Here is an 18,733-nt window from a genome sequence, read left to right as displayed (position 1 = left end):
TCTTCGGTAGACATTCCTAAATAAAAAGTGTTTCTAACTTTTTAACTGTTCCCGTCTCGTACTGTTTAGCAAAAGAACAAACACGTAGGTGTATAACATTGAAAAACCCGCCACCGAAACTTTTCAGGAAAGTGCTCATGTCTTATGTTTAAAAGTTAATTCTAAAAACATTATCCCGAAATAGTTAGATACTAGATCTAAATAAAAGACCATCTCAGTCCAAATATCAGCCTGCAAAAATTATCAATTAGACATACAAAATACCAATAGACTGGAAACATGCAACGGTCTGTCCTAAAATAAGGAGATAAACACAATGCCATAAATTATACACCCATTTCTCTAACATGTATACGTTGTACAAATAATGGAACACTTTTAAAGGAACATCACCAACAAACATATTGTACAATTTCCAACATGACTTTTAATGAAGCGCTCGTGAGACACTCATTAATATCTTTGATACAAGAACAAGACACTTTCAGACCTTGCAAAGGAAAAATTACAACATACAAACTGAATAGCAGATGTTATTGTGAAGGACATTGCCAAAGCTTTTGACAAAGTCCCTCGGGAACGACTAGTTTACAAATCGAAATACTACGACAGAGACAATGGCTTATTAATTATTTCTTTCTATATATTATCAAGATGACTTCTAACATAACCGTACATAGACAGTTATGCTAGTAGGAGAACAATCTGAGAGTGCAACAAGGCACTGTTCTCGGTCCCATTTTATTTCTCATAAAACAATTTTCCTAAAATATATTAGACTATTTGCTGATGATAGCATCATCGATAGAAACACCACTTAAATCATCAAAATAATTATGATGAAGTTTGTGTATTTTATTTAATTTGTACCGTATTCATTTTTGTTAATTATTGTATGCCATCAATCTTTAAGAATACAAATGTGCATTTGAAATAACAATGACTACATCCTTCATGGTTATATACTTCAAACAGAAACAGCTACAAATTATTCAGGCATATCAATTCAAAATCATATACTAGTAGATCATGAAAATATTATCAAATTCAAATCGACATCTTAATTTTCTAAAAAGGAGATCAAACTATATACAAAACAAATAAAAGAAAGTATTGTTTATCGTTCCGACATTATTTTTTCTCATGTGAATTGTTTTACATTTCCATTTCTTGGTCTTTTATTTCTTGCTATATGGGTTTTTGCTCATTGTTGAAGGCCGTACGCTAAAATTCACGTCATTTCGTTTCTGGTGGATAGTTGTGTCATTGGCAATCATTCCACATTTCGTTATTCTTATTTGAAAATAAGGCGGGGGTTAATCTAGTATTTTGTTATCTCAATCCTCACCCTTTTTCATATCTAGATCTAGATTTAAAAAATAGAATAAAAACCAATAGAAGATCATTTACTATTAAGTCCAATATAAAAAATAATGCAAAACTTTGTCAAAAAACACCAAATTTTCGAAATTGTGCAAAGTTTGCGAAATTGCCAAATAGTTGAAAATAACGCAAAAGAATTAAGAAAATGTGATGTGGCGCTAATACGACTCTTTAGCGTATATTACAATGCTACAACTGTATAAGAAATTTTCAGCATCTTTAGTTAATTGACGTTATAGTGATACAAATCACTGATGCTCAGATTTTGGATGCTGGTAAAGTATATCTGATTTAAGACAAGAAAAGCACGAGTGTTTCCATCTTCCATTTATTTGTTAATGCATTTTGTTTGAACATTATCTATTTTTTCTCAAACCGAAATTTACATCTATGTCATTTGAACTCTGGTGGATAGTTGTTTCATTGGCGATCATACCCATTTTCCAATTTGTAGATAACAGCACTGAACAATTTGGTTGGTAGTACTCATTGGAGCAAAATTAATACCGAGTGGACTTAAGTCTGATATAACAGGATTTATTTTTCTAGTTGTAATTGGCTTTGAAATAGCTTTCAGTAAGTGCGAGTACTCTTATTTACGTGCTTTGTGTCTGTTGTTTTTATGTAAGTAGGTTGTGTGCCGTATACCGATCTTTTGAGTTAAGCCAATCGCAACTGATTTTTACCATTTGTTATTGTGTTGTGCTGTAACACCACTGTCTCGGGTAAGGGTAGGGTTGAGCGTTCACAAATATGTTTGACCCCGCCACATTTTTCATTTGCCTGTCCCAGGTCAGAAGTCTGTTTTTGTCATTGTTGAAGGCGGTACGTAGGCCATAATTACTTACATCTACATGATTTGAAATCTGGTGAATAGCTGTCTCATTGGCAATCATACCACTTCCCCTGTTTTTCATATATGGAGATATCGAGATACATTCAAATTCTAGAAAATTTGGTTAAGTTGTATTTAGAAAGTTTTAATTTTGTTATTTTAAAAGATATTAAGACAAGCAGAGAGAGAGATAGCCAACATTCATTTCCTAAAGAGTTGGTAAAACCACCTAACCTGCATTTTCTAAATGATCATATTTGGAAAAAAAGATTAAGGTTGCGTATTTTTTAAGATTGTTTTGGTGTGAAAAAAAAGTCAGGCAACGAGAATTGAAGTTTTTACAGTTCTGTTATCACAAGGTATGATAACAGAATGTTTTTTTCAAAACGTCCGTCGCTGACTTTTTGTATGATTTTTTTTTTAGAAAAAGCAGGATCACACAATATGTATGTAAAGTGGATTGATAACGTCCATGAAAAAAGTTAAACGATCATGTTACTAAGTATCAACGACACAATGGTTGCCACATGTGGAAAGGAATGGCTTACCCTTCCGAAGTACCTTATTTAATACCCGGTTTTAACTGGATTCCTATTGCTCAATCTTTGGTCTTGTGTTTGATGTTTTGTTATAGTGTTGTCAGTCTGCTTGTCGTTTATTTTTAGCCATTGTGTTGTTTGTTTTTATTGTATTTAAAATTTCCAATTGAGTTCCTTGGTCTCTTTTTTCACCATATCACTTCCGACAAAATGTGCTAAAATAGTCCATGAGATGCTCTCGGTCATCTTTTTAGACCGTATAGAGATCTCTACGCGTTTCATTGGCTAATTAGTATCGATTGTTAAATTATAGTATAGTTAATTTCATATCAAGGTTTATTTTTCACAAATAAGTCAGTTATAATTCCCAAATGCTCTATCGTTCCAGCGACCTTTTGCATAGATCGATGTAGTCAAACAATCCTCATTCCCCGTAAATTCGTTAGGTTCGCCGGGGTTCCACAATGTTTCCATGGTTGCCAACGCAATCATCGTCAGTGACGTCATCTTTTCCGCCCAGCTATTACCGTGTTTAGTCCTGGTAACTTTAGATTTTCATTTATGACAAACAAATACCTTTGATCAACAGTTTGTTTCTATAAATTTAGAACATTTATAAGTTTCTTTTCCAAATCTGAGATTGGTGTGCCTTTTTTTATTAGAATATAATTAACAATTTACCAAATAAACGAAATAAACCAAATATAAATGCATATTTTAATAAACTACCTAACTTAAATTTAATCAGAACAACAGACACTTTCTATGCAGTTGGAAAAAATAAAAGGATTGGTTGGAAATTTTTGGTTTGATAATTTGACCCCCCCCCCCCAAAAAAAAATCAAACTTTAGATAATGAGTAATATCTGAAGTTATATAATTCAATTCTCAATTTATTTGTTGTTCTAACAATAGTATCTGTAATTACTTTTTAGTGGCCAGACTGTAAGAATCGTGCATTGTGGTTTCAGGTCCTACACTGACTAGTGATGAATTGCATACATTTATATGAATGCTCGACTTAATATTACATTTTTCGGAAACCTTTGTCCAGAACTCAACATGTTGCCCTTGAAAAATTCAGATAACAGGATTTTGTATCATTTAGTTAAGCGCTTCCGTGAGCCTTGAGCGGTTCCAAAACCTCCTGCGGTAAGCTTTTTTGCTAGCTACACCACTGACCTAATTAGTTAATAGAAAATGATCTTGTTGAATATAAACAAAGAAAAAACATATCATACTTATTTATTTAGTTGCTACATCTATACAGTGAAAAAAAGGGAACAGTAGTGGGTACTAATGTTTGAGTCCAAAACTACGTTAGTTCTATGTTAATTGTTATTACAGATAGTTCATCTAAAGTTAATGCCTACACACTTTATATGCTTCCCACTCATATATTTGGTCCTTCCTCTATGTTTCAGTCCTTTTTTGTCATTACTTGCTGCTTCAAACAGATTAGGAAAGTTCCTTATTACATGATATATACAATGAAAGATGAATCCCTATAACATAACTGTTTCACTTGAGCTAGCCAAACTGGTTTACAGGTGTGCATCATAGCTCTTCTATTGATAGATGACAATCAGAATATCATTGTTTAAGTTTCTGGTAAAATGCTATACATGTATTATATATCATAATCATATTTTTTTCCTGTTGTATCGATTTAGTCTAGAGTTTAGTGTTTTTGGTTTAGGTGTTTTAGGTGGCATAGGAAGAAATCGCGTCTTAATTTCTCTTTCAGAGCCACTGTTTATAACTTGGCAATCCGACAACAGAGATAATTGTTTTGCCGTATCTTGAAAATCATTCACGGTACTACCTACAATTTGAACAGTTGTAGAATGATGGTCGTAAAGCTTGTCAAAAGTATCTTCGACCGCATATTTGTCAGCGACTTCCATATCCAGCATAGTATGATATTGGTCGGATTCTGGGAAACTATCCGATTTTTCTGTTCCTATTTAAAATTGGAATATGTCTCCATGTTTTAAATGACTGCAACGTGCTAATGAAATATTATGACAAAATAAGCATTCCGTGGCCGTATTTACAAATCCATAAGAACCTGAAAAGAGGAAAAATTATAATTATTTACTTATAATGTAACATTTTTTGCATGTTACCGAACGACTTACAGTCAAAAGTCAGATTACTATGCCACGTTGTTGTACAATTTATTTGTTTTTCTAACAAATCATTGAACTTTAAATGTAACCATTGTCATTTGTTTCTCGCCTTTTGGTGGTGACAATCATCCCCGTTCCTTTTCTTAAAGGTTATATTAGAATCACATGGCTTGAAAATTCAGAGGCGTGGGAGCTTGCTTCAGTTCACGACAGTACATTCAAAGCTGTATTTTGCAGATTTTTTTAAAATTTAGATCTTATTTACTCAGTAAATATTTTGATGTAACCTCATATTCTATCCTTTTTGATGGAAACTACATAAAACTTACTCTCTTCCTTTCTTGTCTATATCATCAAATGTAGCATAATCTTTCCTGGTTTTCTTGCTCCATGGCGTTACTACAAAATACACAAATATTTGTTTCAAAAAAGGTGTGGTATGATTTCTTAATGATGTTGTTTTATTGGATAACCAACTTGTTGCAGTTAGTTCAATTAATTCCTTTTCGCCCATGTAGCAACAACTTTCAAGCAAGGTTCGAAACTCGAAAACCCGGCAATCAGTCGTTAAACGCAGTACTGGGGAAAAGTTCGGAGAGCCTACTTTCTTGTTTCGGATGTTGATCCAGCAATTAAATTCCTTTAGATTTGTTATGGCGTCATATGACATTGGTTGCAATTCCAAATTTTTCGTTTGACAGCAATTTTTTTTTTCAATTGTGCTTGTCAATGATTTACTTTCTAATTCTGTGTCATTCTTAATCTTTTTCTTTTTTTTTCGAATAAAAGGAGATGTGGGCGGAGGTGAATAGGACAACAACCCAACAACTCAAAAGAAGAAAGAATATACGTATAGAATTCAACATACAGTCTTAATAATGAACAAATATAATATAAATTTATTTCAGAACCATTATTTGTATAGAAAAATGGCTGATTGCAGGAAAGTTAACTTTTTTGATCAAATTTCCAATGTTCCTTTGCGAACAGATATATACTGTATCTCATCCTACAATTTATTTTTTACTTGAAGATCTTGAGCTTTTCTTTTATTGTCAGTTTTTTTTTTTTTAATTTAAGTTGAAATAGTATTCAATAAAAAAACGAACATTTCAGTTGAAAACCTTTTTGTTGGTTATAGTTAACAACTCGTTCACTGAGAACATCCACTAGCTCGCTAGATGGAAAACAAATGTCCATCAGACAAAAAACAGGGATATCCTTTTAGTATTAATCGAAGAACATAACTAGATCAGTGCTGAACATTGAAAGCCCCCTTACTCAAGCCATAGTCGTAGTCTATGTTTTCAAAAAAAATACTTCGGCTTTGATTAGCGAAATTCTGGGACAATGTCAACGAGACAGCAACACAACAACACATACACCCCCCTCCCCCCCACTCCCCCTAAAAAAAGAAAGAGAAATCAAGGCACTGGTTCTTTTCAATTCAAATTCATGAACTCATAGTTAACAAAAGCTATAATTCTGTGGAGTTGTGTCCTTTAAACGTCGAATAAAATATGGTAAATTCTTGCAGCGGATGTGGAATGGATATTTAGAATAACCAATTCATATTATTGTTTAAACTGAGTTTAAACAAACATCTAGCAATCAGAAACTATAAATTCTTGATTTGTGTCAACACTATGAAATTTTACTCTAACCATGTTAAAGTTATTCTACGTTTACTCCCAAACGCCGTCGTTGGTTGAATAAAGCAATATCTTCGAAAATATATAAGTTTAGATTATTAAGGTGTTCTTCACTTAAGAATTGAATGCTTCTTTTTGTAAATTTATTGGGGTAAAAGTGTTGACCGAAGTACATTTTGTATGAAGCGCGAAAGCGCTTCATTCTAAAAATGTGCTCACGTTGTCAGTTTGTTTTCGATCTATGAGTTTGACTGTCCCTCTAGTATCTTTCGTCCCTCTTTTATAATTACATTTTTTGCTAGGATCATGAAAACACGATTTCTATCAAGTTTTTCTTTTATTTACCTGTGCATTTTATTGTGGAAGCTCGTGTCATCATGAATGTTACATTTCATTTTGAAAATGAAGGTTAATTTCAGAATGACGCGAGATTGCTGTTAGCCAATCATAATAACATATTGTAATGAAACAGACATGTATGTTTCATTATAATACTTTATTTTGATTGGCTAACAGCAATCTCGTGTCATTCTGAAATTAATCTTGCTACGTCTCAGTCATTATCGCTGTCTTAGTCAATACCACTGTCCTGTGGGCAGTCCATATATCACGATAATGACCAGTTTTTCAATAACTATTATATAAGTATTGAATGCATTTTTTAGTAATTCTATAGGGTTGTAAAAGCGTTGACCGTGCTCACATTTTAAGTATGTTAAAAATGTAATTATAAGTATTGAATGCTTCTTTTAGTTATTTTATAGGGGTGTAAAAGCGTTGACCGTGAGCACATTTTTAGAATGAAGCTCTTTCGCGCTTCATATAAAATGTACTTCGGTCAACTCTTTTACACCCCAATAAATTTACAAAAAGAAGCATCCAATTCTTAAATAAATCGAAACTATGAGCCCTGAGTTACACTCGGCGTTCTTATATCAAATTAAATTAGATTTGGTCCAATCTAATGTACACTTACGTACTTAGTATTTACCAATTCAGGTTTTTAAAAAAAATAATTGCATTTTCTTGTAGACCCTTTTACAACAAAACACTCGTGATCTCTTGTTAGACATGTTTTGCCCTATCAACCATGACCGAATCTTCACATCTATATACAGAATTCTTGTATCCCGAGGAAAACAATTTTTGTCGAAATGTAGTATCGGCTACCTTATTAGGCTAAAAAGGTGCATGCAATTATACTGATTAAATACAAAAAAGTAACAATATCGGCCTTCTGTTTTAATGTTCCCTTTTGAAATTAATTTGTGCATCCAACTATGACCTCAAATATCAAAGAATTACAAAAGTCTCTTTTCAACTTACTTCTTTCTTGTGTCTTCTTGGTCGAAAGTTGCACCTTATGTGTAATATTTTGTTGCGGATTTCTACAAATGAAAAATAGTTAGCAATTTCAAAATAGGCTGAAATATGTCAGGTTTAGTCAGATTATATCGCCTTAAACAATGGTTTGTAACAGATAAACCTGTTACCAAATTATCAATTATTGACTTTTGACGAGGTCAATAAGTTATATAAGGACCTGTTCGGATTATATTGACCGAGGACGAAGTTACTACAGGTTCATATATAACGTATTGCCTGAGTAAAAGTCCTTATTTTTGGAAATGATATTGACTCGATGTTACTATTTTTAGTAACATTGAGTCATTATCATTTCTAAAAATAGTAACATCGAGTCAATATGTCAAAATAATGAAAAAATACAAAATATATAATTGGAAAACACGTGACCAAATAAACCAATGAGAAACAAGAAAAATCAAACCATATGTAATATTATGTTATATGCCTCTGTCAGGAAGACTCACCACTAATGGCGTATTTGGTATTTATGCTACATACATGGGTCACAATCACATCTCACCCTAGTCACTATATAAGTATGGACACTACTAAATTAGATATGGATGTATATATCACGGACGTATATATGTAACAGTAAATTCTGTCCGGTAGTTAAATTTGGTTATCAAGTTCATGACCATAATTTTACTAGACAAATAAGTCCCAGGATAAATTTTCCTAGGAAAATAAGCTAGTAAAATATGTCTGGCACTTATTTTCCCATTGTTAATATTTTCTACGGACTTACTATTCTAGAAAATTATGGTCATGGAGAATTTTTCATGCATATATAGGGAAAATTTTTTGTGGACATTATTTAGTGACATCGGACTAAAAATACAAGTAAATTCTGTAATCATGGACTTTTTGTACTAGCAATTTGTGTCCATCCGGACACATTTTTACCAGGACTGATTTATCTCTTACATGTACATATATACTGGCTATCACTATAGCAGTTTCGATTGGATTTGTGTTCCCGATTTCCATCATTGGAATCATTAAAAACAATTGCTTTTGCTATGGTGTACAGCATATTGTTATCTACTGTCCCGATTTCCATTACAAAACAATGGACTTTGCAATAGAGTACACCATATTTTGATATGTCTTACCTATTGCCTCTGCAGTACTGACATCCGCTTAAATAGGGTGGTGCATATATGTAACAGCCACTATGTTCCGTCAGTTACTTTGTTCCGGCGGAACTTTTCAACTAGTTATTTCGTTCCGATGGAACTTTCCAACTAGTTGTTTTATTCCGATTGCAGTCGAAAAGTTCCGGAAAAAATTAGCTAGTTGAAAAGTCCCGGAACAATGTAGCTAGTTGAATAGTTCTGGCGGAACAGAACAACTAGTTACATCGTTCCGAATATACCATATTTCGTCCTTTTTGTAGAAAGAGAGGGAAGAATGAGTATCAGTATATATAAGAGCAAATCATTAATTTACAAGAATACCCAACGCACTGAAAGGGGTTTCTTTGGGGACAAATATTCAAAATTTAAGTTGTACTTCATAGCTCACATAAAACGGAATAAGTTGCATTATCATGCAAATTTAGTATTCATAGTACCCTCAAGAGAGGGAAGAATACCCCCTCCTCATGTGGTTCTTTGCATCAATTCTCCAAATGGAACTTTGTGACTGGTTGATAAGTTCCGTTGGAACTTTTGGGCTAGTTTGTTAGTTCCGGTTTTGACTTATTTGCCAAAGAGGAACTTTGTGGCTAGTTGATAAGTTCCTTTTGACTTTTGTAATCAGTTCAAATATAATATGTTGCGCTTTTACTTTGCATCAATTCTCCAAATGGAACTTTCTGCCTGGTTGATAAGTTCCGTTGGAACTTTTGGGCTAGTTTGTTAGTTCCGGTTTTGACTAATTTGGCTAAAAGGAACTTTCTAACTAGTTGATATGTTCCGTTGGAACTTTTCAACTAGTCACTTTGTTCCGGTGGAACTTTCAAACCAGAGGAAGAACAAAGTAACTAGTTAATAAGTTCCTCCGGAACTTTTCGGCTAGTTAGTTCTTTCCGCCCGGAACTTTCCAACGTCGGAACAAAAGAGCATTTACACATACATTTTGTATCTCAAAGCAAGGACATATGCTAGTTATAGTCCTTGCTCAAAGGAATAACACATTATGTGTATTGTTTTTTAAATGGGGCATCGAAGTATACTGTGTGTTAGCATATAAATATCTCATCATTATACCTACATAGTTAAATCAAACTAAATTTCGACCACGTTCTTTTCGTTGACCAACTGAAAACTATTTTGCGGAAGAGCGATTATATTTGTAGGACTGTTGCGCGGAACATCAATTATATATAATATTATTCTTAAAATAAAACGGCTTTAGTGCAGCCGATAAATTGTTTTCTCACTAGCACAAGATAAGCGAAAATTTCTGATTAACTTTCTTTTTCTTATCACATCTGACATGTCTGAATACCATAAACATTGGTATGAAGGATCTGTGTTGCAGTACGTAGTTGTTTTGTCTTATACTTATTCTTACATACTTTCTTGTCTTCAAAATTTGTCATTTTAATAAGTCTTTGTGTTTGTTTTTGTTACTTGGGAGGATTTGACTTTTGTTGACAAAACTTGAGTACAATCCATTTTAGTATTACTAATCTTGTTTGACTGCAGATTGTATTTACATTGTACAAATAGTTATGCTTATGATAATGATACAAATATGCCTTAGATGAAACATTTAGATCATCCAGTGGTGTCTACCTTCAATGATAAACAAAATTGATACTATATGACGTTATAAGAAATGAATATTAACTTAAACTAAGCTTAATATGCATACCGATTCTTCTTCATTTTTTCTTCTGTAATCTTTTGTAATCACGGACTAAACTAATTCAATTATGTTTGCTTCTTCTAAAATAACTTCAAACGGTCATGGTACAGATGAAACTCCGTAGTGAAGGGAGGTGCCGTCACATTGACAACGTCTACTCGATTATGACGTTCGCTTCCGCCCAGCCAATATGTACACCACCCAACCACTCTACATGCTGTCAATCTCTGATAGTGCAAGACACACGTTTGCATTAAGTATTGCGTTAAAAATGTTCTTTAGGTAAAGTTTTATCAGCCCTGAAATTTTCAGATGAATCTAATAACCCATTTGGGTTGCTGCCACTAAATTGGTAATTTTAAGGAAATTTTGAAGTTTTTGGTTATTATCTTGAATATTATTATAGATAAAGATAAACTGTAAACAGCAAAAATGTTCAACAAAGTAAGATCTACAAATAAGTTCATATGACCAAATTGTCAATTGACCCCTTAAGGAGTTATTGCCCTTTAAGAACAATTTTACACAATTTGTTTATCATGTGTTCTAACTTTAAAAAATCTTCTCCTTGTGCAATGCCAAGATACAGGTATCGATAGATTGTAGATCCATGAATGTGTATATGTATATAACAATAATATTTAGTTTGCTTTTAATTTACTGATAACAAAATCAATATTAGTACCAATAAAAACAATATTTAATGATCTAATTACAGTGTTGAATTGGTAACCTTTTAGAATAAGTTTATTTAAAGGTATGCTTCTTTATGAACATCAGATGGTCATTAATATGTCTTATTATCTATAGTTACGTTGCTTTACTGGGAATCAATTTTAAAAGAATAGAAACCTTATTTTTGTAAATGTTTATGTTTGCAACTTAAAATATATTTCAAATATTATCTTTGGGAACTTGTATATTTTACAAAGATTCAGATTTCAAAGATTATTAAAGTCTCACCACTTGCAATACATATAATATATGCACAATCATCATAATATATACACAATCATCATAATATATACATTGTTTAAAACAGAAATTTTATAAGTTTAAATACTAATGCTATTCTATGAAGGATTATGAGAGACTGTAGAAATTTAATTTAATAACAAATATGTATTTATCATGTCTATAAAGCATTTCAGTTCTGTAAAAACATAACTATCAATCAAGCATATAAAAAAACTAGTTCGTCTACTTAAAATAATAAAGCAGATCTTGTCAACTATTTCATAACATTCAATACTTTTATATTAAAATTTTGTCTTTGGCAATTCATAGTTGTTATAGAAAAATTATAAATTGCCAAAGATAAAATTTAAATATAACACTTTTGAAAAGATACATAAACTTATCATCATCAGATAAAATATAAAAATCAACATTACTTCTTTTAGTTTCATAAAATAAATTTTCACGTCAATCTGCATACGAAGGGCAATCTTATAATATAAAACATGATTCTCATCTACAATCCAGGCTGGTATGCGTAAAACCACTTAAGTTAAGATATCCAATCGTAGTACTAATTTATAGCCTGGGATCCTGGCCAACTGCTTGACAGTAGACGAAGTATTAGATTGGGTCAGGATGCCAGGCTATACTAATTTATTGTAGGGCATGTAGAAAAATCCGTCCGTTCGGAACAAATCTTAACTTAAGTAGTTTTATGCATATCAGCCCTGATCTATATATACATATAAAGCAAACATTTCATTTACAGTTTTGTTTCGTAACGACCTCTTTAAATTCGTCAAGGAGCGACACAACACAAAAAGTTAGCAAAGGCACTTCTGTATCGAATTAAAATGTTCTTACTCAATTCAAATACATCTCTGTTTCAAAAACAACTTTAAACAATTAATAAGTTCGTAATTTTTTTCCAACATTTTGTGACAATATTTTATTCTGCCAATTTATTTTATACTTATCAAATAAAATTTCTTCTAACGGTGTTAAAACATTTTAATGCAAAATATTATCTGAAAATCAGTATATATTCTAAATTTTGTCATAAGTCTGTTACAACAGTTTTTCATTATTTTGATAGCTTATCTAAAAGCCCACTATTTTTCATACTTTCTGTGACATGATTGTAAAGAAAATAAGATTGTGAAGTGACTTTACCATTGACTTGTAGCTTTTTGGCTTATAATTTCAAAAAAAAATAATTACTGATTAATTATGACTTTTTGTTTTTGACTTTTTTACCTTTCAGCTTTGTGACTTTTTTTCTGTCCTATCACTGTCTGTTCCGGCGCGTTCCGTTTGTGCGAGCAATTTTTCACGTTTGCGCGACACAACGCTTTACGTTTGTGCGAAATAACGTGTTGAAAAGTAACCACGATTGCGCGTATAATTAAAATTAAAAAAATAACTAAAAATTCGTCAATTGAAATAGGAAAGTGTTTAGTTTGATTGTCAATTCTTCCAGCCAGGCTGAGCAGAGAAAGTTGATGACAGTTGCGCAAATTATATAACGGAAGATGTTACTGAAAATGAAAGCCGCAAACAATTTGCAGTTCATAATGAAAGCACAAAACGTACCGTTTTATTTTTGAATGTATTTTATTTAAAACTTTACCTTTAAATGTTTAGGGGACAACCATTTAGTATGGGGGAGGAGGATTTTTTTGGTATTGAATTAATTATTAGTATTCATTTTATCTGTTGCAACGGCATGTTTATTTTTTCCCCCACGGCTTCGCCGCGCGAAAATTATTTCCTGCATTTTGTTATGCATAATATTCATTTTTAATCCATTCTTTGGCAAAATTTTTATTGTGTTCAGTTCTAACTAGGCCATGTTATTCCTTTTCAAGATCCTCCTCCTGCAACACACCCCTAAAAATCATATGGTCATCCTCTTATATAAACGAATAAAGACTCCTTTGATTAAAAAAACTGTTTATCCTTTTTATAAATGTTCAACAAAAGTTCCATGAAGTTCAATGTATTATCTGTATAAAGACACAAATAAAACCCCAGGTAATAAACTTTTTTGATAGTTAATTCGCGCAAACGTAATACCATTTGTTCCCTTAAACGTAATACCTATCAAAATTTAAATTCGCGCAAACGTAGTCGCCCGTCTGTCCGTATATTCGTCACAGTAAACGTAAAAAAAAGTCACAGAAAAAAGTCACAAATTTGTTAGGAAATAGGAACAAATTTGATTAATGTAGGAAAAAGGTCACAAATCTGATACCAAAAAATTGGAAAAAATGTCATTTTTTTTAAATGTAGTCAAAACTATTTAAATGTAAAAAACAGAATTCTATGTCTCTGTCATAAAGCAAAACGTCACAGGAAAATCATTTGAAATACACTGACAATTTGTATCATATATACGTTAACTTATTCAGTACTTTATTCTTTTGAAGGTAACAAAATCAAACTGCAATAAAATCCAGGTGGAAAATCCATGTATTTTCTTAGTTACCATGAGTGTATTTCGACAAATTATGAACTTGACCTGACTGAACTTAAAGACTTATAAAATGTTATATTTGGCATTCATGACGGATAAATTAAGGACACGGCCTCGTTAGTCCTAACATTAAAAGAATTAGAAGCGATTAAAACTCTGTAAATAACAAAATATTAACAATATTTAGGCCATTAAAGTATTCGGAAGTCACTACTCTCTTTATTAAACTGAAAAATTAAAAATAAAAAAATATAGACCAATCAACCGTGATAGCAGAGACATGATAGGTAAAAAGGAGATGACAAGACCCTATCGTTATGTACACATTTTCTTGTGAAAGGTAGATCATTTATTAAAATTTGGAGTTTTGGTGAGGAATTTTAAAATATAAAACAAGACAATAAGACAGTAGTGGTATTGGCAAAAATCGATATTTTACATTAAGATTAACACACAGCACTTCATTTTAAAAGGCATACTGTAAAATATGGTATGGTTGGGATTGTTTTTGGGGGTTATTGTCCTAGCGGTTGTGTAATTAGGGGCCAAAAAAAAGGTCAGTTTTACTGGTTCATAGAAAATAAATTGGTTCGCAGACAATAACTTTAGTATAAGTGTATGGATCTGTATGAAATTTTAGCACAAGGTTTCATACCACAATAGGAGGGTTGGGATTGATTTACCATGTTTTGCAGTATGCCATTTTAAAACAAATGTTAGACATGTTAATTGTACTTGTCACTGAACTACTTATCAAAAATGTAGATTAGGTTCAAGGTAAATAACATATCTATTGTCTAAATGCCAATCACTTTTATGAATTTTTTATAAATTTAAAGCAACTGTAATAGTATTAACTGATTTCAAATTTATTCACATGAGAAATAAAAATTCGAAAGTAAAATATGATATATGGGTTGACTGCCAATTCAACAACATTAAGACAACCATGCAGACAATAAAGAAAGTGGAAATTGTCCCATCTGATTTTTGCTTTATAAGTACCCTTTTGCATTTTGAGAAGAAAAAACACAGCAGATATTGCTGAAATAGTCTCATTTTGAAATGCTGTCCTTAATATTAGATATGACCCACAGTATCACAGTACTCCCAAACACAAGTAACTGAATTCAATTTTGCCATGATTTTATGTGAAATTAAGGCCATATTCGAAGCGAATAAAACAACAAAGGTTAGTCAAAGCATAAACTGTTTTCTTTGATAATTGTTAGCGCCAATTAATGTATTGCACGGAAGATATCGGTACATAATCTTTTTTCAGCAAGCTATACCAGATGTCCCCAGTACTCTGATTTTCGAACACCTCTCCTCAGTTTTCCGTGTTGCAGATTTGGAGAATTTATATCATTGCAAGTTTAAGGATACAAACTACATTTCATAAAAATGAATTCATATTACAGATTAAGACTTAATGATAACTTTCCAATCAAAAAGTGTCTTAGTTTTTAAGGTATGTTTTCATCGAAATGTAACGTGTCACACGGGGTGACAGATTTCGCACCTCTCGGTGGTGAGACATTCGTTAAAACAAGTATAATTGTGCCTTTGATTCTGTTTTTATTTACAAGTTATAAGCATAAAAACATGTTAGTATAGAAAAGGTGTGGGTTAAATGCCAAGAAAACAATAACCAAATTTCATAAAAATCTAGTAGAACAATTAATCATATTTTGTTATTCTTTCCTGCTATGCTATTACAAAATTATGATACAACCCCCTTCCCCCCGAGGGTATCATCAGCCCTCTGTGTTGACATGTTGACATGAATTATCATTGATATTGTCATACTTATAAATCAACTGTTTACAAAACCTTGAATTGTTCAAAATACTAAGGATTTTCTACCCTAGGAATATATCACCTTCGCTCTATTTGGCATAACCTTTCAAAAGTTTTGGCCCTTAATGCTCTTTAACTTCGTACTTTATTTGGTCTTGTAGCACTTTTGATTCGAGCGTCACTGATGAGTCTTTAATAGTCTGGCGTACAAAATTATATGCCTAGTATATGTGATGATTTTTTTAAATGTACATCAATCTAAAGTTAGAAGTCTTAAATTGTCAGCTACAAATTACACAATCAACAGATACCAAATAGACTCACTGCATTACTTTTGTTGCAACAATGGAAATGCAACAGTAGTAATATCATTCGTAAATGAGATATTAAAAGAAGGCATTAATGTAATATTAATTTTGCGGCAATTTTTTTTCTCCTCATCCAAATCAGATACTTGTTGAAACATTCCCGATAAATATGATCAAATTTGGCATAGCACGTTTAAACAAGAACTTGAAAATGTGACTTTCAACAGAGTTTGTATGGTGAATATATGCAACGAATTCCGTCATGTTTGCCACTCAATCAAAGATTCTATAAGATTCAGGATTTTAGCATAAGAATTATTAAACTGTTTACCAGAAAAGGCCATTTTTTTAAAGTCTTGCAAAATTTAAGAAAGTTCATTCTTGACCTTCGACCATGCTTTAACGGAAATTGCTTCGTACAAATTTTTGCAGCCGGGCAAAACAGAAAGTATATATGATAAGCTTTCGAGTGAAATACAACATATCCGTATGTTAGGTGAGAGAATTAAAGTCGTTAACAAAATGACTTTTTGAAGAATCGCCTAGTTTTTTTAATCTGCTCAAATATATATATATATATATATATATAAATATAAATTTGTTTTGCATGCACACGTATAAAAATTGCGGTTTTTATCCAACGCAATCATAGGTTTGAACGTTGTTTTCAATTTAGACTTGTATAATATATATATATATATATATATATATATATATATATATATAAAAGTCTAAATTGAAAACAACATATATATCATACAAGTCTAAATTGAAAACAACGTTCAAACCTATGATTGCGTTGGATAAAAACCGCAATTTTTTTTATTTATATGTATATATACAACTCGTCTAAACATCTGTCCAAAAATGTTAGATCTGTAAATTTGCTTTCGCAAATTTTTTGTTCTTCCTTCGCCGGGATTATATATATATATATGTATATATATATTTGAGCGGATAGTCACGATATCTCAGTAGCATGAGTTCGAATCCCGGCAAGGGAAGAACAAAAAATTTGCCTCCGCAAATTTACAGATCTAACATTGTTGGGTGGGCTGTTGTTTAGACGAATTATATATACAGAATGTATTTCAGCCGCCTTGTATCACCATCACTGCTGGTGATCCGATGGATAAAATCTGTTGTAGAGTCGTCACTGGTTCAGACGTACTTATAATATAATTATTTAAGTGACTGCATCATGCATTAATTTGTAAGATCCTTTACAATAGATAATTCAGCTGATCTGTAACAATTCCATCTCCATGCCTTATTTATTATGTACTGTGTTACGCCGCTAGTTAAAAACTGACTAGGAAAGGTAACACCCGGCCTCCGAAAGCTTTATTTTTAGAGCCTAGGTGGTCGAGTGGTTTAGCGCGTCGGGCATAGTGCAAGGCGATTTGGTGCCACGATATCTCAGTAGCATGAGTTCGAATCCCGGCCAGGGAAGAACAAAAAATTTACTTCCGCAAATTTACAGATCTAACATTGTTGGGCTGTTGTTTAGACGAATTATACATACAGAATGTATTTTCAGCCTTGTATCACCATCACTGCTGGTGATCCGATGGATAAAATCTTTTGTAGAGTCGTCACTGGTTCAGACGTACTTATAATATAATTATTTAAGTGACTGCATCATACATTAATTTGTAAGATCCTTTACAATAGATAATTCAGCTGATCTGTAACAATTCCATCTCCATGCCTTATTTATTATGTACTGTGTTACGCCGCTAGTTAAAAACTGACTAGGAAAGGTAACACCCGGCCTCCGAAAGCTTTATTTTTAGAGCCTAGGTGGTCGAGTGGTTTAGCGCGTCGGGCATAGTGCAAGGCGATTTGGTGCCACGATATCTCAGTAGCATGAGTTCGAATCCCGGCCAGGGAAGAACAAAAAATTTACTTCCGCAAATTTACAGATCTAACATTGTTGGGCTGTTGTTTAGACGAATTATACATACAGAATGTATTTTCAGCCTTGTATCACCATCACTGCTGGTGATCCGATGGATAAAATCTTTTGTAGAGTCGTCACTGGTTCAGACGTACTTATAATATAATTATTTAAGTGACTGCATCATACATTAATTTGTAAGATCCTTTACAATAGATAATTCAGCTGATCTGTAACAATTCCATCTTCATGCCTTATTTATTATGTACTGTGTTACGCCGCTAGATAAAAACTGACTAGGAACGGTAACACCCGGCCACCGAAAGCTTTATTCTTAGAGCCTAGGTGGTCGAGTGGTTTAGCGCGTCGGGCATAGTGCAAGGCGATTTGGTGCCACGATATCTCAGTAGCATGAGTTCGAATCCCGGCCAGGGAAGAACAAAAAATTTACGTCCGCAAATTTACAGATCTAAAATTGTTGGGCTTTTGTATAGACGAATTATACATACAGAATGTATTTTCAGCCTTGTATCACCATCACTGCTGGTGATCCGATGGATAAA

The sequence above is a fragment of the Mytilus californianus genome, unplaced genomic scaffold, assembly GCF_021869535.1.
Source record: "Mytilus californianus isolate M0D057914Y unplaced genomic scaffold, xbMytCali1.0.p SCAF_3, whole genome shotgun sequence".
Taxonomy (NCBI): Eukaryota; Metazoa; Mollusca; class Bivalvia; order Mytilida; family Mytilidae; genus Mytilus; species Mytilus californianus.
The sequence above is the reverse complement of the archived record's forward strand: the minus strand, read 5'-3'. Positions refer to the sequence as shown.